Below are 10,502 nucleotides of genomic sequence, written 5' to 3' on the forward strand. Positions count from 1 at the left end.
CTGGTCTCGAACTCATATAAATCCGCCCGCCTCTGCCTCCCGAGTGCTGGGATTAAAGGCGTGTGCCACCATCGCCCAGCGTGCCTTATTTCTTTAAGGGAATCTTTTGTTTCATTTTCAAGTGCCTCAAACATTCTCCTGAAGTCATTTTTTAGATCATTTTCTTCTGCTTCATCTGTATTGTGATGTCCAAATCTTGCTGCTGTAGGGCCACTTGTTTTTGTTGCTGTCATGTTGTTTCTGGTGTTCAATGTGTTCTCACCTTCTCTGACCATCTTTTCCTCTGATATGTATAGTTGGGCTGTGTCTCTTCTGATCAATCTTCGAGATCACAGTGGATCCAAGGCTGAGATTGTTAGTCCTCGTGCTACAGTTAGGACCACAGTTCCAGTAACCCAGAGGTCACTCGATGTTTCTGGAGGTCACTTGGTGCTTGTGTAGTTCACTCTGCATTTCTGGAGGTTGTTTGGGTCTGCTCCCACAGAGGTTGTTTGTTTGGGGCTGCTCCTGCTGAAGTCACTGGCTTTTGACCTGTTTTTGCAGAGGTTCCTGGCTCAGACCTGGTCCCACAGAGGTCTCTAACTCGGGCCTGCTCCCTCGGTGACTGCTTCATTGTACCTGTTCCTGTGGAGGTTGCTGCCTCAAGTATCCTCCAGAGGATGTCTTTTGGAGGTTGCTGGCTTGGTCCTGTTCCCATGAATGTCCCTGGCTTGAATGTGCCCCCACCCAGGTCCCTGCCTTGGGCCCACAGAAGTCTCAGACCTGTTCTCTTGGCAGTCACTTCCTCATACCTGTTCCTGCTCCAGCAGAGGTTGTTAACTCCTTGCTGATTTTTTGGAGGTCCCTGGCGTGGACTAGGTCCCACAGAGGTCTCTGAATCAGGCCTGCTCTTTTGGTGGTTGCTCCTTCTTACTTGCTCCTGTGGAGGTCACTCCCTTGGGCCTTCTCTGCGGAGGTCTTAGTTTGGGCCTGTTGCTGAAGAGGTCCCTGGTTTGAGACAGGTCCTGCAGCAAGTTATTTTCTTAATTGAAGAAACCACTGATAAACAGCTTTGCTCAAGTAAGTAAGTCCCCACCCACACTAGTTCAAACAACTCTATTTGGATGCAGTAGGAGAAACACAAACAAAAATGAAGTGATTTTAAAAAGGAACTTGTTGGGAAGATGGGGATCAGTAAAAGGATATTGGATAAAAGTATGCCATGTGTATACATGTGTATTAAAAATAGTAAAAGAATAAACTTAAAAAAATTCATAGTAAAAATTGACCAGTGAATGCTGTCGATTTTAATGATGTCTTCCTTTCCCCAACTTACATAGATCTTAGCAAAATTTAGCACTATGCTTATTGCATGTTTTACCAAGTAAATGTTTTCAATTTCTATCTTCTCTGTTAAATTTAAATAATAATACTAGCTAGGCAGACACAGTGCACACCGTTAATCCCAGCACCAGGAAGGCAGAGGCAGGTGAATCTGTTTGAGTTTGAGGTCAGCCTGCTCTACAAAGCAAGTTTCAGGACATCTAGGGATGTTACACAGAGAAACCATATTTCAAAATAATAATAACAAAATAATAATAAAGACAATAAAGTCCATTTAGTGACTGTATAGTTTGAGTTGAGCAATAGTCTTGGGATATTCCTATTTCCTCATTGAATTCTTAGAAAAGCTCTGCTAAATGGATTATAATTATTCATCTATGCAGAGATGATAGGATCTAATAGTAGATGTCATTTGTTTAATTTGCTAATTACTGGAGTTCCTTAATTCAAACTCATTCTTTGCTTCCAGAAATTTACATTTTCATATCTTTCATCACCCCAATGTGTTCTACAGATTCCAATAGTATAATTATATCATGATGACCATGGTCAGACTTATTTTCTCAGGTACTCTTCTCTCTTAGACGACATATATGAAACACACATATGGTAATTTTTTATGAAAATATGGCACTAAAAGAACTGGATTTAAAAGCTCAATATCCTGGTTAATCCAGATTATATCTCTAGATCGTGTCCTTCCTCCCAGCACAGCTATAAGCCTTTAGATCGAAAGAGGTATCCTACAAAAAAAAAAAAATATCTTCTTGGCTTCCAATATCCATTTCTCATCTAATGAAGGGAGGAATTCCACGGGAAGTGGAAATTTCTTCAAGACCTGAATAACAGCATGCTACTAATTATAGAAATAAATAACTGGTGACTGGTACCATCTGTCTTTCCTTTGGCAAACACATTGCTTTCATGTGAAATTAGTGCCACCAGCAACCTGCAAGTCCCTCAGTGACTCAGGGGATACCTCTGCCACATTCAGAGGTCTCGTGCTTTCACATCCAATCAACAGTCATGACTCCATGAGCTATCACTCATCCCCAGAGAGAGATTCCAATGCAGTCAGTGGTACCTTTCCCTGAATAAAGCAAAACAGAATAATGGGCAAAATCTGAGTATTCAGTGCCTTTCTGAACAGCTTGAGATATATAAACACCTTCTATGTTAAGGGGAAGGGATACTTCCTTTTCTAGTATTTGATTCTCATGAATGAAGGACTCATAGTCTTATGTCTAAAAGTAATGTTAATTCCCTATTCTATGTACAATTTCAATAAATTCCAAGAATTATAGCTTATCTAATTCTCAGCATGGCCTGACTAGATAGTCCCTATCATTTCTGAGAAAGTGCATATGATGAGATAAGGTGTGTGCAATGCAGTGATTTACCAAGAACAAAACAATGAAAAGGAAACACATGCTATAGCTTCTTTAACTTGGGACTAAATTCTGATTACACTCATATTTCATGACTATTAACTTGGGTTAGAAAGACCTAATCTAATGAAATGATCGTATGGTTTTTTCTTTTAGTTTATAAACACCTTGAAAAGTATGACTGTTTTCTTGCATATGGTGTGTATTTGAGTGGGATAGGGCTAATCTGAAATTGTAAAAATTAAATCTAAAAATTTCTTGCAATCTCAATAGTGTCCTCTTATCTATTTCCACTAGGGGTGGAAGAATGGAAGAGTTTTGCAAACCTTTTTTAAATGAGTTTCCACCTACTGCCAAATTTAATATGTAGAGAAAATTGGCACGTCTAAGAAACCATGAAGCCATGGTTGGGAGCAAGATTTAGCTTTGCTCTTACCTTCATAATCATGAGAACAAAAGCAGATGCTCTAGTGTGCCTATTTCTACTGCCTACATAAGCACTACGCTCTATGCTGCTGCTTCATTAGTTTTACCAAGACTTGCCCTGTATGAATTGCCTAGTTTTAGGAACAATATTGCTTGTGAACTTGTGAATTTAGTGTATGAACACAAAAGACATCTATTATTACATGAATACAACTTCAGTTATTGTTTCTTTGGCAAAGAGCAGGAACCTAAGAAAATAATTCTATCAGGTATAGCTACCCAGCATCTAGTTGTACACAAAAAGACTTTACATTCATTATTGTTTCCCACTTAAGTCTGTATGGTGTTCAAAATGGACAAAATATTATCCCCATTTTAAAGATAACTGAGCTCAGAAGAGAGGTCAAATACAATACTAACTGATTTCTTTAGTAGCATCTTTATATTAGTAAGATCTTTAAAAGTCCTCATTTAATTTTCCTTTTTTTGTAGACATTATGATAATAAAAAAACTTACGGCTGTTTTGATACATGTATATTCTTTGCTTATCCTTTATTTATTTTTTTATTTTTTTATTTTCGAGACAGGGTTTCTCCGTAGCTTTTGGTTCCTGTCCTGGAACTAGCTCTTGTAGACCAGGCTGGCCTCGAACTCACAGAGATCTGGCTGCCGAGTGCTGGGATTAAAGGCGTGTGCCACCACCGCCTGGCTTCTTTGCTTATCTTTATTATTAAATATATGTTAAGTCTAATTTTAACCCTGTGGTTATCTCTAAAACTGATCATATATACTATAGGGAGAGAGAAAGAAAATACTATATATTAAATATATATTAACTAATGATATATTTATAGTGCTTTTAATTGAAATTTAAAAATTGGAACTCTGAGATATTGAAAGTTGGTTTGCGGAAGAAAAAATCCAAACTCTTATGTCCCAAAAGGTTGAGAAGAAATATAATACACACTTTATGCACTTATACAAACAATAACACCATTCCAAAAATGTGGAGTAGGGAAGCTTGACACGTAAAGCAAGGAACAAAGAGTAAGAAATTTTCACTGAGGGGCTAAGAAACTATAGAAATAATGTACATTAAGTCTGCTTTTATCTTTAGTGAATTTGCTCAAAATACAGCCTTACAGATATGGATATCAATTTCCCTGAAAAAAATGCAACATTGGTTTTGTTACCCTTCCATACCCATGCAGAATGTTATTTTCATACACCAGGATTCAGACTACTCTCTGAGGCAATAGAATTTCTTCATATATTCCTTGCTTCATTCATCCATTTTTCATCAATCCATCTAATATTTATTGACCATTGACACATAGGACATTTGGTAAAAAAAACATCAAAGCACACCAGAGGAGGAAAATCATGAAGAAATCAACAGACACTGTAGTGGTAAACTCTGATAGAAGCAAAGACTGGTGGTTAACAGAGAGAAGACACACAAACAAATCACACTGTCGTCTGTAGGCAAAGCCTTGAAAAAGCAGCATTGCCTACGGTGAGTCTTCCATAATATGCTCATAATGGTGAACATGCTAGGTGGAGCAAATGGAGAAAAAAATCAAAGGCTCACAGCACAGGAAATAGCCAGTATAATAAATGCAACAGAGATCTGAGAAATGTTCCTTGCTCTTAATTGTCAATGGCTTAACCCGTACACTTTCCCACTTTGCCACACTCTAGTCTAAGTGAGCTATTTCTCAAATTAAGAAAATCAATCTTTTTCGAACATAACTCTTGTATCCCATATGAAGAGGTCTAGCTCTGTGGATTGTAAAATATTAATGTGTTTTATAAAAGGCCTCACCATGAGTTTCCATATAGAAGGTACTTGTGCTTTAGTAAGTATGTAACAAAACATATAAAATGACCAACATCATTCCTAAAAAGCATGTATTTGTGGTCAAGAAAGAACTCCCTTAGTGGATTGTGTTGTAAGTTGCATTTATTAAACAGGTAATATGACACATACATGTATGGTCTACTTTTTCAGAGATTAAGACTAGAGGATCAGAGATTTAGGAACAGAAATTCTAGCCCAGCACAGAAAACTAATGGGGGGATTAATTTGCATTTACAAGTAAGTATAAAAGATCCTGGGAACACTGTTCTAATTATATTTCTTGCTTAATCAGAATGAACCCAACCCATTCTCTGTGTTTCCCTGAATGTCAGCAGTCTCTTTCCAATGGTCTCTATTTATATTAAACATAATTGTCTGATTACAGAGGATCAGAAGTGATCCTAGTGCAAGAAATCAGTTTCCTTTCTACTTAGTTTTTTTTTTCCCTCCTATACTACTCAGGTGCAACAAAGAAAAGCAAGGTTTCAGATCAATTTAAAGATCATTATTAAATTCTTGCATTTGACTTTTAGTGGTATTTTAAAATATTTCATGATTTAGAGTGGTAATTAGACCTATCATTTTAGACAAATGCCACATAATTTGTTCGTTTCTTGCCTCTGGGAAGGAAGACAAATATTTAAGAATGAAATGAGACTGATGCGCAAGTGAATTAAAAAACCAACTGGTTTAAATCTTTAAAATGATTTCCTTGCCTCTTGCTCATTAGTCAATACTGTAGAGTCCTGTGCCCCTCTCTGAATCTCAAAGACTACATCATGTGTCTTCCTTTATTAGTGTCATTTTATATGAACCTTGAAGTAACTGCTGCCTAGTGTTGATATCACACTAATTCTAGTCTTGGGAATTATGAGAACATAATTTAGCTTCATAGAAACTAACTGCATGGCTGCCTGACCAAGTCCCTAACAGTGATGACAGTTGACACATCACTGTGGAATAGGGGATCTCACCAGGTCTTTTTCTAAAAGAAGAGCTTCAGGCAATTCATGACTGCTCAGAAAGGGGGAACTATGCTCTTCCAGGGATGGAGTGCCAAGCTGATTTCAAATACCAAGTGGTTAGTGAGATATATATGTAACACTAAGTAAACTCAACAGATTGGGTTTAAGTTTATAATATGCATATTATATAATTATTAACAAAGAGACCATGAATTTGAGAAGGAGGGATCATGGAAGAGATTGGAGGGAAGGGAGAAATGATGTAAGTACATTTTGTCTTAAACTGAAAATATTCTTTAAAATGAGGGCAAATGTCTACTTCATGGCTACATCTTCACCCACAAGAATTAAAACAAATCTTTCTTTAAGCAGGAAACAGTGAGTGCAGACACATTAGTTTGAAAAAAGGTAAGTAGAAACAAAAGAAAAGACCCACTTAACCAAGTGCTAATCCAAAGATTTAAAATTTCTTCTTCTGACATTATAGAGAATACTGACAGAGAGCAACCAAGATGATAGGGTGTGAAAGCAAATGACAAACAATGAATAGAGTAGAATTTTTTTCCTCTTTGCAAATCTTATCTATTCTATGGCAGAAAATTCTACCCTAGACTGTACCATAGAATCCAGTTTGGATAGCCCCACCCTTACATAATCACAACTCATATTCTGAGTGGAGATTTTCAACTCCTTTTTCCCAAGTCTTTTCATATCAATATTCTAACAATAAAAACAATAGCAACAACATCCCAATAATAACAAAATAAGACAAATAAGTTTTTCTAAATAATCTTTTATTATATCATGGCACAAATTAATATTGCATATCAATTAAATGATATAGAATTAATTTTAAATTGTTATGCATTAAAAATTAATATAAGCTAAATCAGTTTTACAACTTGTAGAGTTACTTAAAAATATAGATGAATAGCTATAGAAACTAAGTGACCCATGGAGTCTGAAGCATTTACAATTTAGACACTTACATAAATGGTATCTGACCCAGGAATAAGTCAATATTATGTACCATTCATTATGTCATTGTTTTGCTGGCCTTTGTCCCTGGCTCTTAACTGAAAGCTAGCAAATTCTTGGAATATTCATTTGGGATCCCCAGACAACAATTCAATTTTCTTTAAACAGTGTATTTATGATCAATACTAAAATAGTTTAAGGATAAAACTATCGCATCAAAAAAGACTAACTTTGTGCTTACCAGAAACTAATAAAACCTCCTGACTGTTGATGCACACTAATGTGACAGGAAACTGATGGATACTATGGAAAAAAATCAGTTCTTCCCATACCACCTTCTTCAATTTTCTGCTTCTTACCAGTTTTCATTATGATACACATGCAATTAGGAGTAGGTAGTGGCTACTGAGTTCTATAAGTTCTGTCATATTACTTAAGAAAAGACAGGTAGTAGGAATTCCAATTTAGCTTGCTCAAAGCATGAATAGCTATGATTCCCTGAGCACCAAGGCAGTCTTGTAGGGGGACTATCTTCTGCCCAGTACAGTTGTGGTAAACTCTTAGTATTTTACATGAAGAGGACATTGAATATGCATTAGGCCATCTTCCTTAAAACAATAACTCATATCAATAGTAAAATACTTGTATGAAGTAGGTGCGACTTTATTCATATGGAAGATTTTAGGTAAAATGAGGCACAGAGAAATTGAGTGATTGTCTGCCAATCCAGTGGTATTCAAACCAAGGAGTTCTGTTTCACAGCTAGGTAATATAAGCACTGCTTACAGTGCAAGCACAATTAAGTTACTGATTACCAAGAGCAAAGGACAAATTAAAGCGGTTCTACCAACTACAGTTAAGTAAATGTGACTCAATATCAAGTACCCTATTCACTGTTTATTGGTCTTGATTCATGTTTCAGATCCTGTATCAATAGACCTTCCATCCATCAGGAGCTCAGCCTCTGTGGATGTGAGACTTAATGTATTTCATGTATCCCAAGATAAGGCAGGATTATCCAAGAGAATGATGGTGTACTTTGAAGTAAAACAATGAAAGTTTGAATCTTGGCCAAATCTGTGCATCAGACACAGGACATGCTGATCTTAAGAAATATTTTCCCCATCCACAAGATGAATAAATAGTTAACAGGATATATTGACTGGTGAAGATCTACTCTTAATCTTTGTTCTGACACACACGATAGAGGGACTGATTACTGCTTTCATTCCAGCAGCATTTATTTGATTCATAGGTTGTGTGGGAGCTTGGCGTCCTCTGAGATATTTACAAATACAATCAGCAGGCATTGGGGATATGACTGGAAACAAGAAAATTCTGATAGAGAAGCTTCCTTTTTCTTCACAGTGGAAGAATAAATCTAGAGAGGTAAATCATTACAGGAGAAAGAATCTAGGGGAACTACGGTCTGAAGGTGGGTGTGGAGTTGAGGTGCTGCCAAGTGAGCTGTGACTTTAATTAAACTTGCCCTTGCCAAGACATGCTGTTAGCCTGTGAGCCCACTGGGAAAGAAAGGGCTGTGCCTGTCAACTAGTAGATGCTGCATTAACTGCACCTCCTCTGCAATTGTACCACATTGCTGTGTGTTCCTCCCGATCTCAAAACAACCCACAGGGAAGGAAGCTGTTTGCTTCTCCCTTCCCAGTAAGGTGAAGACTTGAAAGCTTCAGGAACCTGTGAAATCAGATTTTGCACAATAGCAGTGTAAGTCCAACAGGCTCAGTGAATTTTCAGACTTGGCTTTCAATGACTATAGCTGCTCTGTGATGAGGAATCTTTAAATTATTTCTAAGGTGACTCAGAGTGTCTTGCGGGAGAGAGAGTCCAGCAAGAGTCTGAAATGTGCAGTGTTTGTTCTCTACAAATATTTGGTTGCATGTTTGGGAGATGATAAATATTTATGCATTTACTTTATAAACACACTTTTAAATATCATTTCTCAATATTTCATAGGTGTATTCTGACCACAATCTGTCTTTCAAGATATTAGCATATGTCCTGATGTACAGTATTCTTCCTGGTTCTAATATCACTATGAGGGACTATGATTTTACCCATTTGGCTCTCTATTTCCAAGCTTATTTTTCTTCCTCCCTTCCCTTTCCCTGCTGTGATGATGTAACAGGAGAATTTGTGGAAGAGAGATAGATGGATATTCGAGAAATATCTTGTTTGATTCCATTAATGTTTGATGTTTTGCTCACCATTAGCTAAGATTATTTTTCCTGGCAGAACCATGCATCAGAACCAACAATGTGAGCTTATTTATGAAAAATGCTCTTGCACAGCATGCATTCTGCTTCAAAATTTCTCCAAGTCCTTGCCTACCCAATCTTCAGTGATTCTCTACCCTCTATCATTAGTTGGTCTATCACTCTGAAGATGGGTACTGACCAAAAGAGTAGCATTATCCTATATAGTTAGTGAACATTTGAGATAAAATTAACTTAATATGTGCTTTGAGTGTAAAGTGTGTAGTGAGTTGAAGACTGTATAAACCAATAAATTAAACTACATCTTTAGTATTTACATAATGTATTAGCTATATTGTCTTAAATAAAATAACTTATTTAAGCCTGATGTTCAGCTTTTAAATAAACATGTAAGAATACTTAAAACACATATGGATTATGTACATGAATTGCATATGCTATTTCTTTCTTGTGAGGGTAGCTAGCCCACTTAAATGCTTTCCTGAGACTGGAGAAAGCCCTGAGTTTTTAAGAGCACTCATAGCTCTTGCAGAGGACCAAATTTAGATTGCAGCACCAGAAGCTCACAATTCCCTGTAACTCCATTCTCCACATGCTTCCTGCAATATAGGACATACATTCAATATTGAGAAATTTGAGAACATAATATTCTTTCATAGGAAAAGTAGAAAATTATTATTTATTTCATCCCTACTATGTGCAAATACAGTTCTAAACATTTTCTCTTTAAACAATATGAGCCAGTGAAAGATTAAAATAGGGTGATTCTATTTTCACATAAGGATAGTGGTGCCAGGCCCAGAGAGCTGGAGAGCTGAACTAATTTAACAGGGTTTACATGAGTGGGCTTGAGTAGAGGTCAGGATTGAACCATAGGGGAAGTAAGACAAGAGTTTATGCTCTTGGGACCACAGAGTTGGTTCAGTAGTCAAGAGTATATACTATTCCTTCAGAAGACCAGAGTTTGGTTTCTAGAACCTATGTCAGTGCCTCACAACCACCAGAAACTCTAGCTCCAGGAGGCCAGAAGATCAGACACCCTTTCCTAACCTTCACAAATATTGTATTCATGCTCATGTGCACAATCTCCGCCCCCCAGCAAACACACACACATACTCATGTGCAAACACACCTAATAGATTTAAAAATGAAATAAAACATTTATAAGTAAGATATTCTGGATACTTTTATTACCATCTATGATTAAAGCTGTTCAGTGATTCTTGGACACATAACTTGAAGACTTTTCAAACGTTTTTAGTTCTCTATCTCTGATTATCTCTGATCCAGAGCCAGCACATCCCTGGTACCCACATGAATGACCCT

The sequence above is a fragment of the Microtus ochrogaster genome, chromosome 10 (assembly GCF_000317375.1).
Source record: "Microtus ochrogaster isolate Prairie Vole_2 chromosome 10, MicOch1.0, whole genome shotgun sequence".
Classification (NCBI taxonomy): Eukaryota; Metazoa; Chordata; class Mammalia; order Rodentia; family Cricetidae; genus Microtus; species Microtus ochrogaster.